This window comes from Canis lupus, chromosome 7 (assembly GCF_003254725.2).
Source record: "Canis lupus dingo isolate Sandy chromosome 7, ASM325472v2, whole genome shotgun sequence".
NCBI classification, from domain to species: domain Eukaryota; kingdom Metazoa; phylum Chordata; class Mammalia; order Carnivora; family Canidae; genus Canis; species Canis lupus.
In genome coordinates, this window is record NC_064249.1 from 71,849,769 (window position 1) to 71,862,321 (window position 12,553).

General features: G+C 41.0%; 1 long non-coding RNA gene across 1 annotated transcript; it reads left to right on the forward strand.

Annotated features, from left to right (window-relative positions):
- The first annotated feature begins 1,208 nt into the window (after positions 1-1,208).
- Positions 1,209-6,580, forward strand: LOC112648437 (uncharacterized). The gene is made up of 4 exons (XR_003129044.3): positions 1,209-1,406; positions 5,362-5,445; positions 5,575-5,678; positions 5,932-6,580. It is a non-coding gene; the product is annotated as an uncharacterized LOC112648437 (long non-coding RNA).
- The last annotated feature ends 5,973 nt before the right edge of the window (positions 6,581-12,553 follow it).

Below are 12,553 nucleotides of genomic sequence, written 5' to 3' on the forward strand. Positions count from 1 at the left end.
GCCTAGTACAGTGCTTGTCTTCAAATAGATGCAAAATACATGCTTGATTAATATACAGAAATACTCAATCTTGCAAAAACTGTTCTAAAGTTGCAAATGCAACTTCTACTGCTTCTGGTTCTCTTCATCTTATCACACATACAAAGTACCTGTTCAGGCCTCAGTTCCAAAATGCAGATTTCTAAGGAATGCCAATGCAAACTAAAAAACAAAGCCTCTAATAAAAAATTTCTCATCAGTGCATGGGCTGATTATCTTCATTCCTACAGCCTCCAGAGCTAACGAGCCTCTGCTTTAGCACAGTGCACATTAAATGCCCGTGTTAATCACATCATCACCAATTTAGAAGTTGCTTGTCAGAGCTCACAACTGATAACAAGGACTTTTGAAACACGATCTTAGAGTTGAAAATCAAAGGTTGACAATGTTTTCATCAGAAATATGTGAATATATTTATTAAGGAGGGAGACCGTGTAAAACTAGTCCAAGTAGAGGAACGTTCTCAACCCAGTGAGAACCATGCTCTCTTTGCCCCCAGCTAGGAGCAAACTGGCGGAATGAGATGCCAGTGACAATAGAAACGGAAGCCCCCTTCAACCTTGAGATCAACTGGACAGATTTACAGGCTCACAGACTTTCCCAAACCCAGAGGGAGAGAGAGAGAGAGAGAGAGAGAGAGAAAGAGAGAGTGTGTGTGTGTGTGTGTACATGCTCCTACCTGTGTATTTGCTTGACTTTAAAAGTAAAAGCATTCACTTTCGGATAGGTTTATCTTTTGTAACCCCAGTGGATGTGATTTCAGGGTCAATGAGATGAAACATTTCAGTACTTGAGTGTTTAGCATGATTTTGAATGTGGAGCATGCAAAAAAAAAAGTTGAAACTCGGTGTTTCTCTTTGTGTGAGCACCCTCGGGCAACACCTTTTTTCCCCTAGAGCAAGGTGCTCACACACCTACTCAAAGCAATGCTCCCAATCTCCTGACCTCTGTGGGGAAAATGAGTTTTACCCCCTAATCACAAAGGTCTGCTCAATGCAGTCATGTTGTCAAATCTATAAAGGCGCAGAGGTAAGACTAACGACTTAAGATCTTGCCACTAAAATGAACCTGTTATTTCTGTTGTTTACATTGGGATGTTTGCTCTTTGGTGGTTTTTAAATATAATGTTACAATTTTCATACAATATTATTATTCTGTGTTTTTTGCAGAAGGCATGGCACGTTTTAGCTGATGATGAATTGGGATGCTGTCCGAGTGATGATTGAAACGATGGGCATCTGGCCCTCAGGCGTCTGTTTTCAGGAACTGATGTGACTGGGGAGGAGTCAGTCACTGCACTGGGGCCAACCAGGAAATTGGGAGAAATTGAGAGTCTTGGATGTGCCTGTTTGAAGCTCTGAAGTTGGGTAAGAAGTCCTCTGTCCTTAGGTTACAAAATAGTTTATTGGATAGTCATTTGGTAGCACAATAGTTTTTATGTTTTGCAAGTGATCCATCTGGTGTTCATTTTTTTATATATATTTTTTTATTGAAGTTCAATTTGCCAACATATAACGTAACACCCAGTGCTCATCCCGTCAAGTGCCCCCCTCAGTGTCCGTCACCCAGTCACCCCACCCCCCGCCCACCTCCTCTTCCACTACCCTTTGTTCGTTTCCCAGAGTTAGGAGTCTCTTATGGTTTGTCACCCTCACTGACTTTTCCCACTCATTTTTCCCCTCCTTTCCTATATAATCATTTTCACTATTTCTTATATTCCCCATATGAGTGAAACACTACTGGGGATTTACCCCAAAGATACAGATGCAGTGAAACACCAGACACCTGCACCCCAATGTTTATAGCAGCAATGTTCACAACAGCCAAACTGTGGAAGGAGCCTCAGTGTTCACCAGCAGATGAATGGATAAAGATGATGTTGTCTATGTACTCAATGGAATATTCCTCAGCCATCAGAAAGGACGAATACCCACCATTTGCTTCAACGTGGATGGAACTGGAGGGTATTATGCTGAGTGAAGAAAGTCAATCGGAGAAGGACAATCATTTTACGGTTTCACTCATCTGGTGTTCATTTAATATGTGGTTACAGAAGGGATTCCATCTTCTATTTCCCATTTAGGGAGCCAGTCTCCAAGCACTACCCACTGAATAGCTCATCCTTGCCCAGCTGGCCTGTGAGGCTATTCCTGCCATCTATGATGCTCCTGTGCACACATGTGGCTCTTGCTCTGAGCTCCCTCTTTGGCCAACTTGTCTGCTGTTGTATGTTGTACCACTACTGCATGTTACTATTATTATGGCTTGATAATATCTTGAGAAATCTGCTAGACAAGTTCTTACTCTTTTCTTTTACAAAGTTGAGTTCGCTGTTCTTGGATATGTATTCTTTCATATAAAGTTTAATCTAAGTTGGTTAGGTAAAAACATACAACTGGGAATTTCTAAAGATTACATTTAATTTGTACATGGATTTGGGGAGAATTTCCATCTTTGCAATATTGTAGCATCCCATGACAAAGCATGGGACATCTCTCTGTTTAGTAATAAAATCCTCTATGGCTTTTAGTAAAGTTTGAAAATCTGCTTCCTAAGGGTCTCATGTATTTTTTGTCCAGTTTTTTCAAGCGTACAGAAAAGTTTTCAAGCATACAGAAAAGTTTTTGCAATTTTATAGTGAACACCTGTATAAACACCACTTAGATCTTACCACTAACATCTTATTTTGCCTTTTTCTCATGTATCCCCTCATCTATCTATCCATCTATCCCTCTTATCCATACTTTAATCGATCTCACTTTGGGTGCATTTTAAGGTAAATCATAGACATCAGTACACTTCTCTATAAATATTTCAGTGTGAATATCCTCCAAAAGAAATCAGCTTATTTACAGTTTTTCTTTTAAGGACACCATTTATACAAGAACTTCCAAATGGGCAAGACTTGTCATGGTGAAAAAAAATAATAATAGAATAATAGAATCAACAGTTATACCATATTGTGTAAAGCTTCTTTCACACAGCATAATGTCTTCTGAGACTCAACCATGTGTTGCAAGTACTACTAAAAATTAATTACTTTTTATTATAGAGTTTTATTCCATTGTATGAATTTACGAGGTTTTTGTGTGTTTGTTTTTCCATTCTCTTGTTAATGGACACTTTGGGCTGTTTTCAGTTTGGGACTTTTATGAATAAAGATGCTATGAACATTCTTGTCTAAGTTGAAGCTGCTATGAACACATGTTTTCATTTCTGTAGATATGGAATGGCTGAGATGTGATTATATGTTTAGTTTTATGTTTTTTAAAAACTGCCAGAACTTTTCCCAAAGCAGTTGTATCATTTTATTTTCCCACCAAAAATTAATGAGTTTCAACTGTTCTACAACCTCAACACATTTGACATTTAAAAAAAATATAATTAGCCATTCTGTCAGTGTGTAGTTGTATCTAACTATGGTTTTAATTCTCATTTTCCTGATGACCAATGACATAGAACATTTTCTTTTTTTAATTGAACATAACGTGTTGCATTAGTTTCAGGTATGCAAGATAATGATTCAACAATTCCATACGTTTGTCAGTGCTCATCTCATTAAGTGTACTCTTAATCCCTTTAGTCTATTTCCCCCGTCCCCTCACCCACCTGTCCTCTGGCAACCGCCAGATTGTCTTCTGTATTTAAGATTCTATTTTTCTGTTTGTATCTTTTTTTCTTTGTTTGCTCATTTGTTTTGTTTCTTAAATTCCACATATGAATGAAATCATATAGTATTTGTCTTTCCCTGTCTGACTTGTTTCACTTAGCATTATACCCTTTAGGTTCATCCATGCTGCTGCGAATGGCACGATTTCATTCCTTTTTATGGCAGCATAATACTCCATTGTATTTAGATACATCACATCTTCTTTATCCATTCATCTATCGATGGACACTTGGGTTGCTTTCACGTCTTAGCTATTGCAAATAATGCTACGATAAACATATGATTGAATATATCTTTTCAAATTAGTGTTTTGGTTTTCTTAGGGTAAATACCCAAGAGTGGAATTACTGGATCAAGACTTAATTCTATTTTTAACTTTTTGAGGAACCTCCATACTGTTTTCCATAGTGGCTGTACCAGTTAGCACGAGGGTTCCTTTTGCATCACATCCTCCCCAACAGTTGCTATTTCTTGTGTTTTTGATTTTAACCATTTTGACAGGTGTGAAGTGATATATCATTGTGGTTTTGATTTGCATTTCCCTAATAAGTGATGTTGAACACTTTTTATTGTGTGTGTTGGCCATTTATATGTCCTTGGAAAAATGTCAGTTTGGGTCCAACAAATGAAGTCAGTATAGTTTAAGGATACAGAATTCAATTTATAGAAATCTGTTCCATTTCTATATATGAGTAATGAAGTAACAGAAAGAGATAAATAATCCCATTTACAACTGAACATTTTTTTTCATGTGCTTATCGACCATTATGTCTCTTCTTTGGTAAAAGGTCTATTTAGATCTTTTGCCTATTTTTCTTTTACTCTGGATAGGACATGTTCACCAAGTGGGGTATTCTAGATGAAGGCTATGACCTTTCAGCACTTCATGAAAACATTGCATTTTCATCTGGCTTCCTGCATTCCCAACTGAATATGGAGTTGATCATACTGCTGCTGTTTTGTCATTTTTCTCTAGATGGTTTAGAGATTGTGCTCTTGCTCTTTGCTTTTCAGGGTTCAGCTGAATTAGGTCTTTGTGTTTATTTTGAGGGTTCTTAGAAATTCTTGAATTTGTGGCTTGATGTTTTACAGTTTAGAAAATTTTGGCCAATGTCTTTTGAAAAAAACCTTTCTGTCCCCCCTGAAAATGAAAATTGTGGATTTCTCTGTTTCTTGCTGATGTTCTGTCAATATTACTTAATACAGTAGGAGGGTACAGTTAGTCATGTGTGTGTATATGACTGTCATCTTCCTATTCCATTGTTCCACTTATCAGACATCCATTTGTCCCTTTTGGTGTTTTTGATTTATATTCTTTATTGTCAAGAGAGCAAGATTTCTTCTACTTCAGATTTACCTGTTTCAACTTTTCCCATCATTTTTCTGTGTCTTTTTAAAGCATTCTCTTGCAGATAATTTATGGTAAACTTTTGAGTCTGTTGAATCCAACCTAAAACTTCTGCCCTTTACTATGTGTGCTTGCCCCATGTATATTTGTTGATGACTATATTAGAAATTGTTCCTGCCGTTGTACTTCATGTACTCAAATTTTTGTTTTCTCTATTTGTTCTTGTTTTCTCCTTTCCTGTTTTCCCTTGGATTGGGTTTCCTTCTGATGTTTTAAAAGCTAAACATTCTATTTTTGTCCCTAGGTGTCCTGAAACCTAAAATTGTTCGTGATTACTTGCTCCTATTGGTTTAAAAAACTCAACAATATTCTATTTTCCCACTAACTGGTACGTATTTGGGCACATTCTCATATCTCTCTGGTTCCCTCATTCCTCCCATCAAGTTACTATTGTCTGAAATTCTAGCTGTGGGTTGTAATGGGTATTGTCTTTCTCCCATTTTCTCTTTTTTATCAGCTGTTACTCCTGATAGAATCCTGTTGATACCAGTGTCCTGGACTGTTGCTGCTGACTTGGAGAAGGAGCAGGCGAGGATTGTCTCAGGATATCTCAAGGAGAAAGTGAGAGCAGAACCTAATTCTTCCTTTTCCATGGTGACACCTCCAGTGACCTGCCCCACCCCACCACCACCCCCATTTACATCAGTTCAAAACTACCTTCAGTTGCCACAGAGCTTTTCTTGGTTTTAAAAATTCTTGGAGTTTATACTTCCCCCTCTAGCTTCTATAACTTTTCTCAGGGCGATCCTGGGAAGAAAGCTAGCATCAGACACTTTATGAGCACAGAAATCTGATGGTCTGTATTTCTTTATAGAACAGAGCACAACTCCTCTGAGAAAGGAAGGCCTGAACGGAGCAGAACCTTCCTTGGAACTGGTTTTATGGCTTTGAAGGTGTCAGAAAGAATGCCACGGGCAGTGCAGAATGCTTGTCTTAGAGGCCACTGTAGCCATGGCAATGGTGAAGTAGCTGCTCAACTAGTTTAGGAGAAGAGGAGGACAACGAGAAGATAGGAATGGAAAGATATTGACAACTTTTTTTCCCGGAATATGTGAGAAATCTCCTGGGAATTCCCTTCCAAAAAACTGATGTGTGGGGGAGGTGACTATAGGTAGGACATCTCCCCTGGAGTTCTGCAGCTATGCAGAACTATTCAATTTGTGAAGTTTGAATATTCTTATATCATTATCCTAGCATATATTAGGTATCTTCTAATTACTCTCTGTATATACTTTTTCTCCTTCCCTTCAACCTTCTGCAACTAGATTGAAGCCTCTGAGAAGTGCAGGATGCTTCGTGACCTTACTGACTTATGTCCCGTGCCTGGCACATAATCATGTGTCCTTAATAAATATTTGTTGAAGTTGTACTAAAACTGAAGTTCTTCTTTATTAAATGTATGCTCCTTTCAGTCATGCATGAGAATGCCTGTTTTCCTAAACCTCTGTCAATACAAGTTATCACTGTTCTTTGTAAAGATTGCAAATTAAATAGATATGAAGAGACATCTCATTTTTATTTTTAATTTGCATTTTCCTGATTCTTGTTGCAATAAAATATTTATCATAGATTTCATTTTCATTTGAGCCACTTGTATTGTGAATTTCTTGTTCATATCTTTTGTCCATTTCCTAGTAGAGTTTTCATTGCTTTCTTACTGATTTGAAGTGCTCTTTCTGTAAGAATAGCAAGCATTTGTTATACTTCCAATTTGAAAAGGTCATTTTTTTCCTAATGATCTTTAAATTTTGTTTTTTGATAAAGTTAAGTTTTTACATCATCAAATCTATCAAATGCTTCCTTTCTAGCTATGTTGCTAATATATTTTCTTGAGTTAATCTTCTTCCTTATTCTGTCTTTCTTAATATTTAACGCATTAAAATACCTTATTTAAATAGTTAGTTATTCTGGCACCACTTTTCTTTGGCATAATTTCCCCTCACTACTTTGGAATTCCAATTCTGTTGTGTTTTAATACAACAAATTGAAACTTATCATTTCTAATGAAATGATGCTATCACGGGAAGAGCAAGTATGTCCAAGTGATGAGGGCATTTGAACTTGGCCAGATAGACTCAATGGCCTGTACTCTTTATTGAAATTAGAGAATGGTGTTAGAATGAACAAATGTACAGTGTGTCGTGAGAAATTTCTGGAACAGGATAAATGAACTAATACAATGACTCAACAGTACATAATGTTCTGTTCAACAAATGGAACCCCCTGCCTTGCTGGTCTTTTAAGACAGATTGGATTACATGTTCCTCCTTTGTGTGTGCTGCTACTTCCATTTCTCGTGACCCCAACAGCTGTATGTCATTTGTTCTCTAAGTGTCTTGTCTGAAAGACACATTCACAGCTACAGACACTGTGCAAAACAAAGCATTTGAGAAAAGTACGTCAGAATTTAGAACAGTTTCAAAGAAAAAGGTAATAAGAGTTGGTGACAGTTGGAGTGACAAAGGTTGTAATTTGAAATAGAAATGCAGACTTCCATAGTGCTCCTGTGGATCAGCTCTGAAGGGAAGGGATTACAAATGGCTCAAGTGTCTCAGGCAGCCCTTGACACTCCAAAGTAGACAAGCACTCAGGTTAACACAGAACAGTCCAAAGCTGCTTCCTCCCAAAGATCACAGGGTTTGGATGACATGCTTTCTGGTAAGAAAGGTCAGGGGAAAACACATAGAGGTAACCTCTGAGGATTTTGGTGGCCCTCCCCGGCATCTTTACAAAAACCAAGTGAACAATGTGCTTCCATTTATAACAGCCTGGGACTGCCTTCCTGCAACTGCACCAGCCTCTCCTAGAAGCCACATATATATAGTACCTGGCAGCGCTGGCTTTGTTCAGAAAGAGTAAGGTATGAGGCTATCCACTGCATGTATTTTGTAGGCCTTACGCAATGTATAGCTTTCCGTTAGCATACTGATGGGCCAGCTCATGAATGTGAGACTCTGTGGTCAGAAAGCCAAAGGCAAAATGCTCTCTCCCATCAGCCCATTAGCTCAGGGCAAGGTTCTGCTCATCATTGATCTCCTGGTCCCAGAAGGAGTGAGGTTTGGGTGAGTGGTTCTCTCCCAGGCAGATGTGTTGCTAATAATCCCTGATGGCTACAGGACACATGAGACCCAGGATCAGGAGGTCATCCCAGTATGACAGCACTCAGGCCTTGGTCCAAAGCCAGCAGAGACCAAAGAGCAGAGCAGTGTGATAGAGAGGGATGGAGGCACAGCTCAAGACAGATTCTCAAACTTGCCCTGGACCACACAGGGAGTTCTGCTGCCTTGTGTTACCTTATAATGAAGGGTATGCGATAGAGAATCTGGAAGTAAAGAATCATTGATCTGCAAGAATATGGTGAGGACTGCTGGCTCAACTCTGAGGTCCAAAGAGGAAGGTGACTTGCCCAACATCACACAAATGCGGGGGGCTAGTTCCATTAAGCAAGACAGTCAAACTTCGTGGCACCATGGGATGATGAGCACAACTGAGAAAACTCTCTGTGTGGATCACATTAATTTTTCCCCCCTTTTAGGATAACATTCTGAAAGAGGAGCCCGCTGCTGGTATGAGAGTGAAGCATGTGATTGAATCCTGCTGCTCATGGCTTTGTTACCTACTGGCATGGGCCTCATCTGCTCCATCTCTTCCCCAAATTTCTCGGTTATTTCTGGGCTCTTCGTTTAGCTCTCCCCATCCTCTTCAAATCCCGCCCTGACCATCTGCTCTGACCTCCTCTTTCTAGTGTGATGGATGATAGATAGGGAAGATAGGGGAATGTAAACTGGCCAGAGGGAACCACAGGACCACCCACCATGCATCTTAGACTCAACATCTAGGCTCCCATGGCCACAGGGTGCCCCTGCCGCCTGTCATGGGGAGCTGTATCTGTGATCACCTCTAACATCAATCAACAGTCACACCTGATGTCTGACAGGGTCATCATTTTCTAGATCTGAAGGAAGATCTCAATGCCTAGAAAACTATAAATATACTGTAAAACTTCAAAAGATAATCAATAATGAATGCAGGCTTTGACTGTTGGCTACTTACTCCTGAGTGAAGATGGGAACTTGTTCAATCAAGTGGAGTGTTTGGAGGGGCTAACCACTCCAGTGTGGCCATGGATAACTCTGGTTGCACTACTGGCCTAGCGTCAGGCAAGTCAAGAGAAAGGTCTGACTTGAGGCAGAGTCCTTCTTTATCTTGTCCAGCTTGAAAGGCTCTCCAGGCTACCGCAGTGAGGTTTGGAGGTGTGTTATTCTCACACTGACTGGTCATGACTGAAATGCTGTCTCTTCCCTCCTTCACTCTCGCATTCATTCAATAAACCAATGTTTATTTTACATGGAGGTCAATGGTTCTCAAACTTCACTGTGCAACAGAATCATCTGGATGGATAATTCCACTCCTGGGAATATATTCAAAGGAAACAAAACCACAATCCTGAAGAGATATCTGCACCCTCATGCCACTGCAGCATTATTCACAGTAGCTAAGACATAGAGACATTATTAGTTCCCATCGAGAGATAAATGCATAAAGAAGTTGTGGCTTATAAACATAATGGAATATTATTCAGCCATAAGAAAAGAAGGAAAGTCTGTCATTTGTGACAACATGGATGAACCTGGAAGGCATTATACTAAGTGAAATGTCAGAGAGAGAAAGACAAACACTGTGTGATATTGCTTATGCGGAGAATCTAAAAAAAAAGCTAAACTCCTAGAAAAAGAGAACATATTGGTGGTGGCCCAGAGGTGGGGAGGTGGGGGAAAGGTGGTCAGAAGGCACAAACTTCCAGTTATAAGATGAATAAGCCATGGGGACGTAATGTGCAGCCCGGTGATAAAATTAATAAGTTCTGTATATTTGAAAGTTGCTGAGAGAGTAGATCTTAAAAGTTCTTATCTCTCTCTCTCTCTCTCTCTCTCACACACACACATACACAATTTTGCTGTGTGAAGCGATGGATATGTTAACTAGCCTTATTGTGGTGATCATTTTGCAATATACACGTATCTTAAATCGTGGTGCTATACACCTTAAGCTTCTACAATGTTCTATGTTAATTATATTTCAAGAAAGCTGGAAACAGACAAAGAAACAAAAGTACCATCTGAAAGATGTGTTAAATCACAAAATTCTAGGGATCCCTGGGTGGCGCAGTGGTTTAGCGCCTGCCTTTGGCCCAGGGAGCGATCCTGGAGACCCGGGATCGAGTCCCACGTCGGGCTCCCGGTGCATGGAGCCTGCTTCTCCCTCTGCCTGTGTCTCTGCCTCTCTCTCTCTCTCTCTCTCTCTGTGTGTGTGACTATCATAAATAAAAAAATAAAAAAATAAAAAAATAAATTCAAGCTTCTTTAAAAAAAAAATCACAAAATTCTAGGCCATCACTCAAAGGTTTCTGATTCAGCAGGACTAGAGTAGGGCCTGAGAATTTGCATTTGCAACAAATTCCTAGGGGAAGGCGAAGCTGCTAGCCTGGCATCCACACTTGGGGAATCACTGATCTGGATGCTGAGGCCAGAAGATTTAAATCCATCCCAAGAGCTGAAAATAGAGGCGAAGTTTCTGGAGCAGGGAGTTTATGTGGGATATGATCTCAGGAAGCCCTGGGAGAGGAATGAGGGGCAAGAAACTGAAGGAAGGAAGAAGATGGACGTTGTACCACTGACCACCTGGGGCTGCTTGCCCCAGAACTCCACCGGGGGGTCGTGCAGACAGCGCATCACATGCCTCCAAGCTGTCCCGGTTGGGGGCTGGGGAGGGGGCACCTGGGCCTTACTCTAGTCAACCAGTGGGTGAGGGTTTTTCCTGCCCACATTTGTGGCCGAGGCAGGGCAGGCTCGGGGTCAGAGGACAGCCACAAGTAGGCCAAGAATTGGGACCTTACGTGTTGGTCAGGGATGTTTGGAAAGGGAGGCCAAGGGGGCAGGGCACTAACAGGCATCAGCACACACACCTAATAACTTCTGTTCCATTTGCGGATATAAGTTATACACACAGAAAGTTTTAATAACTGCAGACAGAGAACATTAAACATTTAAATTACATTGCCATGTTAAAAACTTTCCCGCGTGATCTTGAGACATTGGGTCAGGTTTTGTTTTTGTGCTCAAACACTTCAATTTTCTGGGAAAGAAAGGCACCTGCCTTTGGCTCTAGACTTCCATTAGAGACTGACTGGCCACCATGGAAACAGGATACCTGTTTCCAAAATTAGGACAGAAACTGTGGAGCCCTCCCCACATGCCTCTTCACCTCCAGGCACATCACCAGCTTCACAGTCACTGCCACCATCACAAATGCACGCACACATGGACACACTCAGACACACACGTGCACACACATGGCTACTAGGGGTTGAGCTACTTCCTTTTCTTTTTCCCCTCCAGGGCCAGTCTCTGTGGGTCATCAGATTCATCCAGCCCTTGCCTTCTCCACACCCAGTGAACTGGCCTTTGCACACTACAGTTTTTTCCTTTTCCCTGTTGCCCACTCTGGTGCAAACCTGGTCTGAGGTTGGGAGGGGGGCTGTTGGAGCTCAGACCCTGGTGTTGGACAAAACTAAGTTTTCATCCAGCTTCTACAGTTTATGGGCTGCATGACCTTCAGGTGTGTTGTGTAGCCTCTTAAACTTCAAATTTGCCCTCAATAAAGTGGAGAGAATGATTGTTCTCTCTTCGTGGAATTGTCGTGAGGATTAAATTAATGCCTTGGACTTTTTTTCTTTTTTTGGATTTTATTTATTCATGAGAGATACAGAGAGAGAGGCAGAAACACAGGCAGAGGAAGAAGCAGGCTCCCTGTGGGGAGCCCGAGGTGGGACTAGGGATCACACCCTGGCCCAAAGGCAGATGCTCAACCACTGAGCCACCCAGCTGCCCCAGTGCCTTGGACTTTTGATGTGTTCATTAAATAGTAGCTCCTAAAGGAGTGGGCTTAGTTTCACAGAGGTGTTGTGAGGATTCAAGAAGATCAGGCTTATGAAGTGACCAGCAATTCCCAGCTCACAGGAGGGTGCAGATGTAACTCATGCTCATTACTCTCCAGGAGCAGTTGTAAAGTATTCTTCGCCTGAGGTTGGGCAAAATTCAATGCTGGATGATTCCGATCCTTCAGGACACACGTCCTCTTAGAGCTTACCTGGCTCCCCTCAGCCAGGACCAGCTTCTGCCTGGGGTCCAGAGCATGTGGGCAGTGTTAGGTCACCTCATGATGGGTGGCCAGGGGCCCCAGCACCCTCTTTGCAGCCACCATCCCTCCTGGGGATAGTAATTCCTCATTCATAACAGATATGCTTTTGCCTTGTGAACACAAATAGCATGCCTCACTGAATTAAACAAACATTTCACTGTCTTTGCAGACCATGAAATTACTCACATTTTAATCTACTTGTTATTAAGAAATGAGGCTTCTAATTTAATAGGTTC